The sequence below is a fragment of the Sciurus carolinensis genome, chromosome 13 (genome assembly GCF_902686445.1).
Source record: "Sciurus carolinensis chromosome 13, mSciCar1.2, whole genome shotgun sequence".
NCBI lineage: Eukaryota > Metazoa > Chordata > Mammalia > Rodentia > Sciuridae > Sciurus > Sciurus carolinensis.
The window spans coordinates 87,055,380-87,071,463 of NC_062225.1; positions in this window are offsets into that span (position 1 = coordinate 87,055,380).

A 16,084-nucleotide genomic window follows, 5' to 3' on the forward strand; every position below is an offset into this window, starting at 1 on the left:
TTCAATCTGATTCGGAACACTCACAATAAACCTACAGTTATCATTATAGTTAATTTTAAGATGAGTGCTTTACCCTAAGATTGGGAATAAAGTGAGAATGTCATCTCTCCTCATTTCTATTTAACTTTCTATTGGAGATTTAAGCCAGCGCAATGAGGCAAGATAAAGAAATGAGTCATTGAAATTTAATGAAAAGTAAAAATCACTTTATTTGCAATAATAAGATTGTCTACATAGAAAATCCAGTGGGAAAACTGGAATTTAAAAGTGTCTTCAAAAGTCTGTAAAGCTTCAGGCTAAGTATTTATTAAAAAAAAAAAAAAACACTGCATTTCTTTTTACTAGTAATAAATATCAGGAATGGAAATATAAAAGGCAATGCCACTTACAAAACCATTGAAAAATATGAATTTCTTAGTGATTGATTTGATAGAAGATATATAGTCCTGTATACTGAAATCTGCAAGATGTTGCTGAGACAAATGAAAGAAGACTTCAATAAATGGAGAGACATGCCATATTAATGGGTCAGAAAACTCAAAATTGTTAAAATATCAACTCTCCCAAAATTGACCTATATGTTCAGGACAATTCCAATAAATATCCCAGAGGTTTTTTCAGTATGATAGAAATTAGCAAACTCATTCTAAAATTCACGTAGAAATGCAAAAGACTTAGGACAACCCAAACAACTTTGAAAAAGAAGAACAAGGTTGGAAGATTTCAAGACTTATTTCAAAACCATAGCAATCAAGACAGTGTGGTACTTACATAAAGATAGACATAAAAATAAATGGAATGAAATAAAGAAATTGGAACTAAACCCATACAAGTCATACAAATTATTTTATACAAAGAAGCAAAAGCAATTAAATGAAGAAAAAAATAACATTTTCAACAAAAGGTGCTACAACAGTTTGAATATCTGTACACACAAAAAAAGAATTTTGATTCATACTCATGGCATATACAAATACTAACTCCAAATAGGCCTTAGACCTAAATGCAAAACATAAAACTATAAAATTTCTAGAATAAAACCTAAGAGAATACTCTTATATAAGATAAGAGTTGGGTTAGACAAAGATTTCTTAGATAATGACATCAAAAACATGATTCATAAGGAACTAGTTGATAAATTGGGCTTCATCAAGATTAAAAACTTCTCTTCAAAAAACACTGATAAGAGAATCAAAAGATGAGCCATACATGGGAGGAAATGCTTACAAATTATAGTCTGATAATAGACTTGTATCCATAATATATAAAGAGTCCTTAGCACTAATAATAAGAAATATAATCCAGTTTCAAAAATGGGCAAAGGATTTAAGCAAACATATTACCAAAGAAGATTTACAACTGGAAATAAGCACATGAAAAGATGCCAGACATTACTAATCATTGAAGAAAAAGCAAATCAAACTCACAATGAGATGCCACTATACGCCTATTATTATGGCTAAAATAAAAGTCACCATATGAAGAGTTGGCAAGGATACGGAGTAACCGAAATTCTCAGATATTATCTGTGGGCATGTAAAACGGTACAACCACTTAAAAAGCAGGTAGTTCCTTCATAATTAAATACCCCACTGTACGATCCAGCCATTCCTCTTCCAGTTATTTACCAAAGTGAAATGAAAGCAGATGTTCACATGAAGATTTGTACATAAAGACTTTGGGCAGCTTTATTTGTAGTTGGCAAAGCTGGAACCAAACCATATGACCATCAACAGGTGACTAAATTAAAATGTTATGGCATATCCATACAATAGAACACTATTCAACAATTACAGATGAACTATTGATATGTGTACAACATGGACAAAACTGAAAATAATTAGATTGTGTGAAAGAAACCAGAAAAAAGAAACATTTTCAATTACACAAGATGCTATGAAATGCAAACTATTGTATAGTGACTGAAGACAGAATAAATGCTTCACAAAAATTAAATCAAAGTGGATCACAGACCAAAGGCAAAATGGAAAAAAATGCAGGTAACCGTGGGCATGGTGGTGACTTTTTAGATATGACCCCAAAGTTTCCATTCATGAAAGAAAAAAACTGATAAGCTGGTATCTATTGAAATTTAAACTTCTGTTCTGCAAAAGACAATGTTGAGGGAATGAAAAGATAAGCCCCAAACTATGAGGAAATGTCTGCAAAAGATACACTTGACTTTTGTCAAAACCGTGCTGTCTTCAAAATATAGAAAGCACTCTTAAAAATCAATAATAAGAAAATAAACAACCAAATTTAAAAATGATCAAACTACCTCAAGAAACACCTCAGCAAAGATGGCAAATATGGCTGGGCACGGTGGCACTGGCCTCTCATCCCAGTGACTGGGGAGGCTGAGTCAGGAGATCCCAGTTCAGACCAGCCTCAGCAATTTAGTGAGACCCTAAGCAGCTCAGCAAGACCCTGTCTTTAATAAAATATTAAAAAGCGTTGGGGATGTGGCTCGGTGGTTAAGCGCTCCTGGGTTCAATCCCTGGTGCAAAAAAAAAAAAAAAAAAGATGGAACAAAAACAATAATGAGATACCACTACATACCTGGTAGGAGGTTCTCGGCTCCAAATCGCAGACACCACCAAATGCTGGTGAGGGGTGGAGCCAGGACTCCCTGGGAGTGCGAGGTGGCCGGGTTTCGCTGGGAAACCGCGTGGTGGTTTGTTGGGACACGAAACACACCCTTGCCACATGGTCCAGCGATCTCCATCCACGGAACCGAATCAAATGAACCGAAAACTCAGGGCCACGCAAAAACGCAAACGCAGGTATTTGCAGCAGTTTTACGCTCATGGCTAAAACCTGGAAGCCACCAAGGTGTCCTTCAGAGAGGCGGTGTGTCCGGACAGCTCCAGAAGACCTGCGCCGCCGAGCCCGAGAAGCCGTGCGGGGCACGTCCACGCGCGTCCCGGGCGACAAAGCCCATCGAGGAGCCCGAGTTCCGAGGCGCGCTGGAGGGCATCTTGCAGAAGGCGAACTGCCCCGAGGCGAGGATGGGCGGGTGGCAGGGTCAGAAGGGCCGGCCAAATAGGGGCAGCTCGGACGTCGGGCCAGTGACGCTCTTGTGAACCGCGGGCGCGTGTCCGCAGACCTCGGGCGAAGCCCACGGGGCCAACCACCGCGCCGGCCACGCGTTCATGGCTATAACAGACACCAGCGGGGCGTTGGTGGAGGGGACCCGCGTGGGGACCGGGGATTCTCTGTCCCATCTGCCCAGCTTTACTGTGAACCTGAAGCTACTCAAAAAATAGTCTTTCCGGTTTAATTTTATTTTGAATTGACAAATGATTAGGCAGATTTATGGGGTATAAGGTGATCCTTTTGGCATCTGTAACATGATGAAGCGATCAAAGCAGGCTGATTAACACATCCATCACCTCGAATGCTTATTGCTCTGTGCGGAGAACATGTCAACTTCCCGCCTCCAGCGATTTTGAGATGTAGACTACATTATTAGTAACTGGTCACTGCACCATGCAACCGGGCCCCAGAACCCACCGTTCCTGTGTAAGGAACCCCACCCTTGACCAGTGCTGGTCCCTACCACCACCCCAGGCACCCAGCCCCTGTCTACTCTCCGTCCCTGAGTTGGTCTCTTCAGATCCCATCTGTGAGGCTGATGAGTGGCGCTTTCTCTCCGTGCCTGACCTCTTTCACTCAGCCTGCAGTGCCCCCGATGATCCCTGTTGTCAGGACAGACACAGTGCTGCTTGGTTACGGCTGGTTACGACTGTTCCATCTCGGGCGTGTATTCTACATGTGCCACATTGCTTTTATTCACTTGCCTATCGATGGGCAATCCAGTTTCATTTGATTTGTTTGTTTTTGTTTGCAGTGCTGTGGACAAAACCCAGGGCCTCGCACATGCTACGCACATGTTCTACCACTGAGCTTCTCGGCAGTCCTTTTTTTTTTTTTTTTTTAATGCAAACTTGGTTTTTGTTTTTTTTTTTTTTAATTGTAAACAAATGGGATACATGTTGTTTCTCTGTTCGTACATGGCGTAAAAGCATACCATTTGTGTAATCATAAATTTACATAGGGTAATGTTGTTTGATTCATTCTGTTATTTTTTTCCCTTCCCCCCCACCCCTGCAAACTTGGTTTTAATATACAACGTTACAACTCACTGTTTTGGGACAGAAAACTATGACTCTTTCCAGAGTCCATTACATAAAGAGTGAAAAAACAACAAAACTGGTTTACAAACACAGTAACCAGAACTGGATAAGGCTTCCCGGCGCCCAGTCCCCCGGCGCCCAGTCCCATGCTCAACAAGCAAAACACGAACCATTACCCACTACTTTAACAAGGTAATTCAGAAAATCTGAAGTCTTCTGAGAAGTCATGGGAAATAACTTGCTTAGCTTCTTGCCTTAGGTCTGAAATGATCTTGAGAGTCACTAGAGCCCTAAAGATTCCCTAGCTAATCAGGACATCTATAACCCAGGATTCTAGTCATTTAAAGTATTTAATTAGATGACAAAATTCTGAGGACTCTTGACTTGGGGGGATACCTCGAGAACCTCAAAGAATATCCCGGAAATGGGAAAAATCCACAACGAAGTGCAAAACTCCCTGCCATACTAACCACCTACGTCACACCCCCAAGCTGCAGCAAGGCCACCGAACACCCACCGTCTTCCCAGGAACCTCGGACCCGGGATGTTTCAAAATCAGAAACGCAGCAAGCTTACACGCTCTCACCAACAGTTCAACCTCCCACTTCATGGACACCAGTGCAGGATGCGCGCTGCCATTTTGACAAAAAGCAGGCCCTGCCTCGGCCGTACTTTTTTAATTCAAAGTAAGTAACAAATGATTTTAAAGCATCTGGCCGTGTGTGTCCACCTCCAGTTTTCACTGGACAGTAGCTGCCATGTTGGCGACGAGTCCCTGGCACAGCCCAAGGACGGGGAACAGCCAGCTCCTCTCGTGCCCCACAGGACTGAATGAAGGGCCTGCAGCGGCTGACCAGTGCTGGTCTCTGGGTGCCCGTGGCTCCACATCTGCTTCACCGGAGAGTGGGGGGCTGGGGCCTCATGGGTCCCAGAGGAGAGGAGAGGAATGGCGGGCGTGAGGCGCTGAGGAGTGTGGGCTGGAGGGGAGCCAGGCCCGCCCAGGAGGTGCCCAGGAGCAGGGAGAGAAAACTTGAACCAGCTCACAGCGTCTGGAAGAAAATGTCACGTCGGCCGGGCCGTGATAATCACTGTCATTTGAGGGTGTTTCAGAACATGAGAACCAAATTAATCATGGTGTCACGGGCCTCCGAGCCTCCCTCCCAATCAGCGCCCAGTCATCCGGTCTATGCTTGGTGCCCGCTCGGGAGCCCGCTGCGCCTGTCACAGCACGGGCTGCACAGCAGGCCCCTCTCATGTGGTGGACAGCCCAGCAGGACGGCCCCCGGGTACAGACGGGCCCTTGCAGAGGCTTGGATCATTCTGTCACCCTTCCCTCCAGGCAGGCCCCTGGTCCCAGCGTGGATGCCCCCAGTGATGGGGAGGCGATGGCCGAGAGCAGGAGGGGCGACACACGCAAACTCTGGGGCGGAAGAGAGGCCCCTTTCTCCGTCCTGATGGTGAGGGGACTCAGCCCTGCCCCAGGAGGCCACACCTGCAGGCAGGTGAGATGTCCCCGGAACACTCAGCTTGGAGCCCCACCGCTGCCACGTACCAGCTCTTGCCACGTGACCGTGGACAAGCTGCTTGGCCTCTTCTGGTCTCAGTTGTCTCCTCTCCAGTTAGAGAGAATACTCCCTAGGCCTCCCTGACCACCTAGAGTGATCGAGAAAGCACAGGCGAGCCACGATGTGGACTGAGCCACGATGTGGACTGAGCCACGATGTGGACTGAGCCACGATGCGGACTGAGCCACGATGCGGACTGAGCCACGATGTGGACTGCTATCATCACACCTATTTTTGATTATTAGAATCAAAATTGCAGCCAGGCACAGTGGCTCCCTGCTATAATCCCAGCTGTTGAAGAGGCGGAGGCAGAAGTATCACAAGTTCCAGGCCAGCCTCAGCACCTTGGCAAAGAATGTAGCTCAGTGGTAGAACACCTCTGGCTTCAATCCCCAGTACTGCCGAAAGTAAAATAAAGAAATAAAGTTGAAAGTGTTCACGTTGGACCAGGCACAGTGGTGCACACCTATAATCCCAGCGGCTCGTGAGGCTGAGGCAGGAGGATCACAAGTTCAAAGCCAGTCTCAGCTTTAAGCACTCAGTAAGACCCTGTCTCTAAATAAAATACAAAATAGGGGTGGGGATGTGGCTGGGTGGTCGAGTGCCCCTGAGGGCAATCCCTGGTCCCCCAAAAGAAAAAAGAAAACAGAAACGAGCTTTAAACATCCTTGTCTGTAAAAATATGCTAATGGTCAGACGGAAAGAACGGGACGGGACAGGGTCCTGGGGAGATTCAGGTCCTCCTTTCTCCTTGTACGCACGCTCATCACGTCTACTCACACACGGCGCTGGCTCTCCAGCACTGGCCCCACATCCTCCCTGCTCCACGTGTGACGGCCGTGACGTCTGGATAGGATTGCCCCCTACCCCTACTTCAAAGGCGGTCCCCAGCAGTCTGGGCCATTCATGTCCTCCTCTGGACAGGTGTCTCCTTGTCTCGTCTCCATTATTGTTTTGCAAAAAGGCGAGTGGCCCATCTCAAGCCTCGCAGGGCATTTCCCTAGCCCTGGTGATAAGGAGTGGAAAGGACTCAAGTTGCTCTAACCACAGCCTTCAAAAGATTTCTGTTGAGGCAGGAGGAACTCCCTGTCCTCCTGGGTAGAGACAAGGACTTCCTCTGGGAGATATTGGTATTCATCCCGCCACCGCGAGAGTCGACCTTGGAATGAAACAGACATGGTCAAAAGCAGAACAGAGAGACACACACAGATGTTGCCTCTCCCTCCCTGAAATGCTAGATCAGGTTGATCCTGAAGTTGAACGACACCTGGTCTTTCCAACCAGGAGAGCCACCGTGCCCCATTATTGCATAAACCCCTTTGGCCTGCAACTCTCAGCATCCCCGTTAGCAAATTTTGTGCAAAGAAATGTGATCATGGCAATAAAACTTAAAATCTGGTTGAATTGAATCTGGCAAGTAACCAGGATGTCAGGGTGATATGCTGGCTTTCATATTTTGCAGGCAAAGTGTTAAAGCTAAATGTGGCTCCTTGGGATCCCAGCACGCTTCACCTTGCCTGTGGCATCAGGGAACTTAGAAAGGAAACTTCAGACATCAGGGGGATTGGCTGCTTTCGGCAGGCTTCTGTGAGGTCCAGCAGGGGAGGAGGCTGGGGTTCAAGGGATCCCATCTAAAAGCAAAAAGTCAGAGAGAAGGAAATGTGACTTTGATAGAAGAGATATATAGGATCCCTTCCTGCTACCCACGTCAAGAGTTTCCTCAGTGCCCAGGAACTCGGTGGCCATGGAATGAGAAAGCACCACCTGTCTGCCCATTCCTCACCTGGAACATCTACTCCACACACGCGTGGCCCGGCGGGCAGAGAGCATTCCGGGTGCCGGAGGGCTGCCCTGCCGCAGGGAGAGTGGTGCGGCCAGGGAAGCGAGGCTGGTGTCCTTCCCTGGAAGCTCCCTGCTCCCTCCTTCAACAAGAACAGTTTGCTTCCAGCTTTGCCGTCTCCAGGGGCTGAGCAGGAGGGCCTGGCCTGTCAGAGTGCACACCTGGCTGCTCAGCTCTTCCAGAAGTCCCTGGGATGAACTTGGCACATTCAAAGTATTCACAGATAGAAGGCAGGGGTGTCAAGAGCCTGAATCAGGGTTTCCAAAATAGAGCCCGACATTCAGAGACTGACTCAGCCCCTGTCAGCCCCTCCAGATTCGCCCAGCCTCCAGTTCTGGGCCATTTGTACAGCTAACCCTTCTCCAGTCTCCACCATGCCTCTCCAAGGTGGGCAACTGGATGGTGCCTGGGACGCTCAGCTCCCCCCGTGCGGACCCAGACCATACTGCTCAGACTCACGCCCGGGGCTGCTGAGTCCCTCGTGGGAGCTGCTAATTGCCCTGAAGTAGGACATAACCTGGCTCTCCCAGCAGTTTCCGGCTCAGATGGGCACAGTATGTGGTTTGGGCTTTCTGGGCTGCTCAGAGGGACCTGATGACACAACCCAGCAGCAGGGAGGAGCTAATAACCAGGAGGATGAGCTTAAACCAGAGGCAGGAGGCCAGAAGAGGCGGGCTGAATTTCTTGCCCTTCCCCCAGCCCGAGGGCATGTGCACATCTGCCAACTTTGAACTCCCTGCAGCTTTCTTAGGTGGCCATGGCCTGCCTGGTGGGTGTGGCTTTGTATTTTCCTTCCCTTCTTTCTGGTCCCACTTCCCTTTCCCTTCACCCCTGCTTTCCTGGAATTGCAATACCCACCCAAAAGTCTTGCCCCAGGCTATTTTCTAGAGAGCCTCAGCTTATACATATGTGAGTGTGTATATATATATATGTGTGTGTTTGTGTGTGTGTGTGCATTTTCTTCTTTTTTTTTTTCTTTTTACATATTTACATTTATATGAGAGAGCGGACACTCATTCACCCACAAAATATACCAAAGTCCCTGGTACTCAAAGGCCCAAAGGCACCTTTGCTGCAGAGACACATACTTCTCTCCCGCTAGTCCGCCTAATTAAAGAGGCCAGCTTCCGAGCAGCCGGAGGGGGCGGGGCAGACCTCCAACCTCCCTTCTGTCCTGAGGCTGTATTGCAGTTAGTCATCACACAGCTGTTAAGCTCTGCACTCCACAGGGTTCAGGGCCAGGGGTGGCATCACAAACCACACTATTCACAGTGTTGTGGATTTCATCTGCACCCCCACAAATTCATGTTGAAGCCTCAGCCTCTGGCATCTCTGTTTGGAAGTATTCTCTGCAACTATAGCCAAATTAAGATGAAAATTATAGATTATGGTGGAACCTAATCCAACATGACCAGTGTCTTCTTTTTTTTTTTTTTTTTTTTTTTTTTTTTTTTTTTTAGGGATTTTATTTTTAAATTTTTTTAGTTTTTTAAAATTTTAAATGTGTTTTTTTTAGAGATGCATGACAGTAGAATGTATTTTGACATATTGTACGTGGAGTACAACTTCCCTTCTTGTGGTCCTTTGTCATGTGGAGCTACACTGGTCATGTGTTCTTATACAACAGAGGAAAGTGATATCTGATTCATTCCACTGCCTTTCCTATGCCACCCCATCCCCCTCCCTTCCCTTCATTCCCCTTTGTCTGATCCAGTGAACTTCTATTCCCTTCCCACCCACCCCTGCTCCCTGCTTATTGTGAGTTAGCATCCACATATCAGAGAACATTTGGCCTTTCATTTTTGGGGATTGGCTTATTTCACTTAGCATTTTCTCCAGCTCCATTCATTTACTGGCAAATTCCATAATTTCATTCTTCATTAAGGCTGAGTGATATTCCATCGTGTATATACATACCACAGTTTCTTTATCCATCCCTCTGTTGAAGGGCATCTAGATTGGTTCCACAGCTTAGCTATTGTGAATTGAGCTGCTATGAACATTGATGTGGCCACATCACTATAGTATGCTGATTTTAAGTCCTTGGGTGTATACCGAGGAGTGGGATGACCTGGTCAAGTGGTGGTTCCATTCCAAGTTTTCTAGGGAATCTCCACACTGCTTTTCAGAGTTGACCAGCATCTTTATAAGGCTATGTCACCATTCTCTGCCCCCTACCCCATCTCCTCAGGCAGGAGACGGGAAGATTCATCTCTAGGAAAATGTATGACTCCTAAAGTCAGTTCCTCCCTTATTCTGTCAAGTTGTCCATCCTGAGTCTATGGAAATCTTCCAAACATGTGCAACCATGTCCCAGGAAATCACAAGTTTCTCAGCCATTTATTTGCCACTGGGCATTTAATTGATGGCAGATAATAATACATCATAAATAGAATGTGGAAGCTATCTTTCCTTGTTTTGCTTTATATGAAATAGCTGTAGAGATGGAGGCAGCTGGTAACAACCTCCTGCTACCCACAGAAGATTCTCTGCGAGCAAAGTAAAATGTCGTCCCCAGATTTGTCATTAGTGCGTGGGGCTATGGGTCCATTACTGAACAGAATGAGCTTCCGTGGCTCATCAGGCGTCTGTGGGTGTGCTCTCGAAAATCAGACCTGTAAACCCCGCAGCGCTGGCCCAGATGAACACCACCTGACTCTGCGTCTTACAAGATCACTTCTAATCCCTCCAGGTCGGAAACGTTCTTCCTGGACCCTGGACACTTCTTGAAGACAGCCTTTGCTGGAGAATGGGACCCCCCTCCAGGCCCAGCCCACTGTAGTGGCAGGTGTTAATTACACCCTGATCAAAGAGAAACATCTGCACTCCCCGGAGTGGGGTAGCAATTTGCAGCTCAGTAGGCGGTGGATAGGAATTTGCTGGAGAGCCTTTCTGGTTGCACGGAGGGGGAGAAGGCGGGTGGGCTCTTTCCCTCAGAAGGGAGGCTCTCTGGAGGAGGCGGTGGGACTGGTCGGCTTCCTGTTTTCTCAGTAAGTGGTTCCTTCTTCCACCACAGTCACCTGGGTTGAATTGCTGGCGCACACATGCTGGTGGACCATTCTGACCACAGGAGGTGTTGCCAGAGTTTGTGGTGGCCCTTCCTAGAGCTGGCCTCTCCCACCCGGGGTGCCTCTGCCCGGATTTCTCCACAGAATTGATTGATTGTAGGGTGTCACCAGACCTCTCAACTTGCTGAGGTGTGTGACAGAGAAAACAGACTGCATGGCTTTCTTTAAGTTGGTGGGGGACTGATTCCAAAAAGCATGCGGCCTTGAGGAACTGTTGACTGTTCTCGGGAGACACTGGGGACCTCCTCCACTCCCCACCCACTCTCAGATGGCCACTTACCAGGACAACAAGAGCGTGCCTGGAGTTTGCCCGATGCCGCTCCTGAATTGGCCAGGGTTCTCCCGAGAAACCACAGATACACACACGCAGCTGTAAGAGGGGCTGTTAGACTGGCTAACACGATCAGAGACCTCTCAATGGCCAGCTGCAGGTTGGAGAACTAGGAGCCAGTCAGAAAAGCTGAAGCCTCAGAACAGGAGGGATAGACCATGCAGCCCTCGTCCACCACTGAAGTTCCTGGAAGGCCCCTGGAAGGCCACTGGTTCAAGTCCATGTTCAAGAGCTGAAGAATCTGGAATCTGATGTCCCGGAAACAGCAGCAGTAACTGTGTACACACTGAAGAGTGGAGGACACACCTGCCTGAGCCTCCCTCCCTGCTCTGTTCCCTCCAGGCCCCAGGCCACAGGGTGCGCTGCCCACACTCAGGGCAGGTCCTCCACACTCTGTGAGCCAACCCACAGAAATCATCCCTGGAAGTGCTCAGACACACCCAGAAGTGTGCTTGACCTCATTCCAGCCAAGTTGATGGTCAACATTAACCATCACATCCAAACTCTGTTCTGTGAGAGGCCTGAGTCAGACCTGAGGACACGCTGGTGGCAACTCTCACTTCCCTATCACCCCCCTCCCAGGGACTCAGTTTCCCCATCCACCTAATGAGGTCCTCTACTTCCTAACATCCAGTCCCTGGGTGGTTTTGGGTCTTAACATGCCCACTGTGAATTCCAGTGTTATGGATTAAATGTCTGGGTCCCCCCAAATCCATGTTGAAACCCTAACCCCCGGCGAGCTGTATTTGGCCTCTAAGGAAATAATTAAAGCTAAACAAGGTCATACGTGTGGGGCCCTAGCCCCACAGGGTCCTTATAAGAAGAAGACACCTGTATGAACAAGCAGAGAAAGGATTGTGTGCAGCCCCTAGAAGCTGAAGGCAGAGACTGCGACCCGTGAGGGGTGGAGCCACCATGAGCAGGAAGGTGGCCCTCGCAGGGCTCCTGCAGTCCTGCAGCGACTCTGTACCAATACACAACTTAACCAGGAGACCGTGGTTTTGATGGCTTTCAAACGGGAGCGAGCTGATTTACCCAGGGGCTGACTTTTGCCAAAAGCCATTTGAGATCTCAGGCACCCTGTTCCCCCAGCCCCTGGGGTAAATTGACTTTTCAATGAATGCAGCTATGTGCCCCAATCTCTGTAACCAGGGTGAAGGCTAAAAATCGCTGCTTCCTCCCACCAAAGCCCCATTGGTTTCTAGAGATTTCCCTGGGATGCTCCTCAGTCCGTAGGCACCAGGCCCTGTCCGCCCCACAAGCATGAGCAAGCCCTCCGCACTCCAGCTGCAGGGCAGGAATCCTCACGGCGGCCTCCTGCTCTGGGCAGGGGGTGCATCTGGCTGAACGGGAGCCTCTGGAAATGAAGAGAAATCCCTCTCGGCAAAGTCCGGTGGGGAGAGCTGCCGGTCCTGCGGTGCGCATGTTGCGGTTGAAGGAGTAAGGGCTGAAGCCAAAGCCCAGGGGCTCTAAGGTGAGGTGGGCCTGACACCACAGGGAGGCTCTGGCCCTACAGGCGCCAGGAGAAGCTGGGGGAGGTGGGATGAGGCAATCGACTGAGCACGGAGGCAAAGACCCTAGACCTCCAGGGCCCACGTCCCCACGAGGCACCAGGACACATCGGACATGAGCAGAGGAATTATCCACGCACGATGTTTTATACATAGTGAATGCCAAGACTTGTGAGAGGTCCCCCTACCTGCGAGCTGGCCTGCTGTAATTCAACAGAGACTGACAGAAGATTCAGAAGTCTCCTAGGTCAGAGGCAAGGGACTTTATTACTCACAGTGCGCGCACACACAGGAGGGAAGGAGGGAGGGATGGAGGAGGAGGGAGGAAGAAGGAGGGAGAGAAGGGGAGGAGGGAGGAAGGCAAAGAGGGAAGGAGTGAGAAAAGGAAGGAAGGAAGGAGTACTACTATGCAAAACAAAACAGGAGACAACTACAGATTCCATGGACAGTTAAAGGAAAATAAAAGAAAACTATGATAATTCATGTCCTTAAATTTGAAAATCTAGATGAAATGTACCAATTATTTGGAAAACTCAATCTTCCACAATGGACACAAGAACTAAACAATCTGAGTAACTTACATTTATAAAACAAGTGAATCTGTAATTGACGGCCTTCTGAAACAGAGGGTACTAGGCCAGTTGGGTGCACTGGTAAATTCTACCCAACGTTTCAGGAAGAATTCTCTACAATCTCTTCTGGAAGACAGAAGCAGAGAGAACACTTCCTAACTCATTCTGTGAAGCCAGCATTACCCTAAGATCCAAGGGTATTAGACATTATGAAAAAAAGAATACCAAACACCAACATCACTCATAAACAAAGGTGCAAAAATCCACAACCAAGTGGGGTATCTTCCAGGTGTACCAGGCTGGCTTGATGTTTGAAAATTAGTGAATGCAGTTCATTACAACAACCTGCTGAGGAAGAAAATCCCACTATCATATCAATAGACGCAGAGAAAGCGTTCGACAAGATCCGATGCCCGTTCATGATTAAAACACCCGCAAACCAGGGAGAGAGGGGAACAACCTTAACTTGGAGAAGAACATCTGAGGAGGCTTAGAGGTGACATCTTGCTCCATGGAGAGCTTTCCACCTAGGGTGAGGGTCCCCTAGGACCAGGAACCAGACACGGACAGGACAGGACAGTCCTTCTCACTAGGCATCCTAGCAACATGACAAGATAGGGAAAGCTGCAGCCACCAGACGGTGTGGCTCTGACAGAAGGACAGATAGATCAACAGGACAAAATTAAGAGGGGCAAAGCAATTTTTAGAAAGAGAAACAAAGTTGGAAGCATCACAATATTAGATTTTAAAATAATATATAAAGTACAATAGTGAAGACAGTGTGGTCTTGGCAAAAGAAAAGACATAGACTGATTAAACAGAATAAAGAACAAAGAACTGATGTCTATGGCCCGTCAACTCTAAGAGAGATGGTGATCTATGGAGCAAGGTAGTCTTGTCAACAGGTGGTCTGAGAACCTCGGATGTCGACAGGAGAAAGACCCTAGCCCCACACATCACACCGTATACACAAGTAAAATGCCTCACAGGCCTAATCATGAAGACCCGACTACAAGACAGTCCAAAGCATAAAGGAAAACCTTCCCGACCTAGGAGTTGGGCAAAGATTTCTTAGATGACGTGAAAAATCATGATCCAAAGAGAAAACATTGGTACACTGAACTTCATCAAAATGGAAAACTGCTCTTTGAGAAGCACCTAAGAAAATGAAAACAAGTCACAGACTAGAAGAAAATATTTGCAAAACATAAATCTGATAAAATATTATATCCCAAATATTTTTTTCAATCTCAGAACTCAAGAAAACAAGCCAATTTTTCAATTGTGCAGAACATTTGAACAGACACTTCACCGAAGAAGACATATGAATGGAAAATAAGTTCAAGGAAAGGCAGTAGGAAAATACAGTTTAAAACCACAACAAGAGCCCCCTGCATGCCTAAAGAACAGACAAATGGACAAGTTACTCACAACAGTAAGTGTCCTGAAAGACGCGGAACATCCAGAACTCACACACTCTGGAAGATAACCTAGCAGTTTATTAAAAAGTTAAACATACCTATCAATTATGATCCAGCCACTTCACATGTCCATATAAAGACTTATACATGAATATTCAAAAAACTGAATTCGTACTGGTCCCAAATTGAAATAACCAATTGCTCTTCAACAGGTGAATGAATAAAGGCACTGTGGCACATCCATACAGTGGAATAGTACTCAGTAATGAAAAGGGCTGAACCACTGACAGGCTCATGGATGGATCCTGAAAAGCATGATGCCAAGGGAAAGAAGTCAGATGAGAACGATCACTATGATTCGATTTATGTGCCCTTCAGAACGAGGCAACCATTAAGATCAGAAATCCAACCCATAGTTGGCAGGAACTAGATGTGGGAGTAGTGATTGCCTTTAAAGAACTGAGAGGGCACTTTGGGGAATGATGGGAATATTCTGTCCACATCCTGGTGACGTTCACACAACTGTGTACCCAGGGCAAACCTCACCAAACTGCACACGTAAATCTCTCAGCATAAATCCACTGTAATCACGCATAAAGCTGACTTTGAAACTTTTTAAGTACTATCACAATATCCGTGGACTGTTTCCTCCTTTTTTAACAAAAGTCCATCGCTGCCTTACAAGCACAAGGCCCTGGGTTCAATCCCCAGCACCGCAAAAAAAAAAAAAAAAAAGAAAAAAGAAAAGAAAAGAAAAGTCCATTGCTGACATGGGAGAAAGGAGCGTGATTATACTGATCTCTTCTGCTTGACCCATGACTGAGTTCCATGGTTCACAGAGCCATAAATACCGGCACTCACCACAGGCCCTCAGAACACGACGCACCTCGCAGCTGGCAAGGAACTTCCAGGGTCCTTTCCGTACCAGTGCCTGGCACAGAACAAAGGTGAGGAAAGTGGCCGATTGAGGCTTTTTATTCTGCTGCAGCCACGGGAGGGAGGTCAGGCCAGAGGGATGATTGCTTCAGTTTCATAAATGCAAAAAGGAAGCTCCAGGGCCCGTGGAAGGTCCCCAGCAGGTGGACCTTCACCACAGGAACCTTGTAGGTTCCTTAATCTCTCCGAAAGCAAGAGTGGAAGGCGGAGGCGGGAGGGAAACCCGGTGAGGGGAAAATCCATGAGCAGGAAGAAGACCTGTGTGCGGACCTGTGGTCTATTTTGGGTGTTTTCCGGATGTCTGGAAATAAACCTGAAAAGGTCACCTACACTGGGCGCTGGCAGCTGTGAGGGCTCCTGGGCCCAGGTGTGGCTGGAACCAGGTCACCGGCAGCGCCTCCATGCCCGGCCCGAGGTGGACGCCGCCCTTTGCCGTCAGACCCTGGGCTTCCCTGCCCATCCCTCACCTGCTGCCACAGCCGGTCGGTCGGGAGGCCCGGGAGCAGGAGCAGCCGCCTGGGCAGGCGGGAGGGCCTCTCTGCACTCAGGAGACGCTCAGGTCCTGCAGCCGCCTGAGCCCTCCTTCTGCCCGAGGCTCCTCTGCGCCCTCTCCCCCAGGGCTGGCTCCATCCCCTTCAACAGGTCTCAGAAGGAGCTGCCCTAACAGGAGGTGAGAGGGGCAGGGCCAGGGCAGGGGCAGGGCA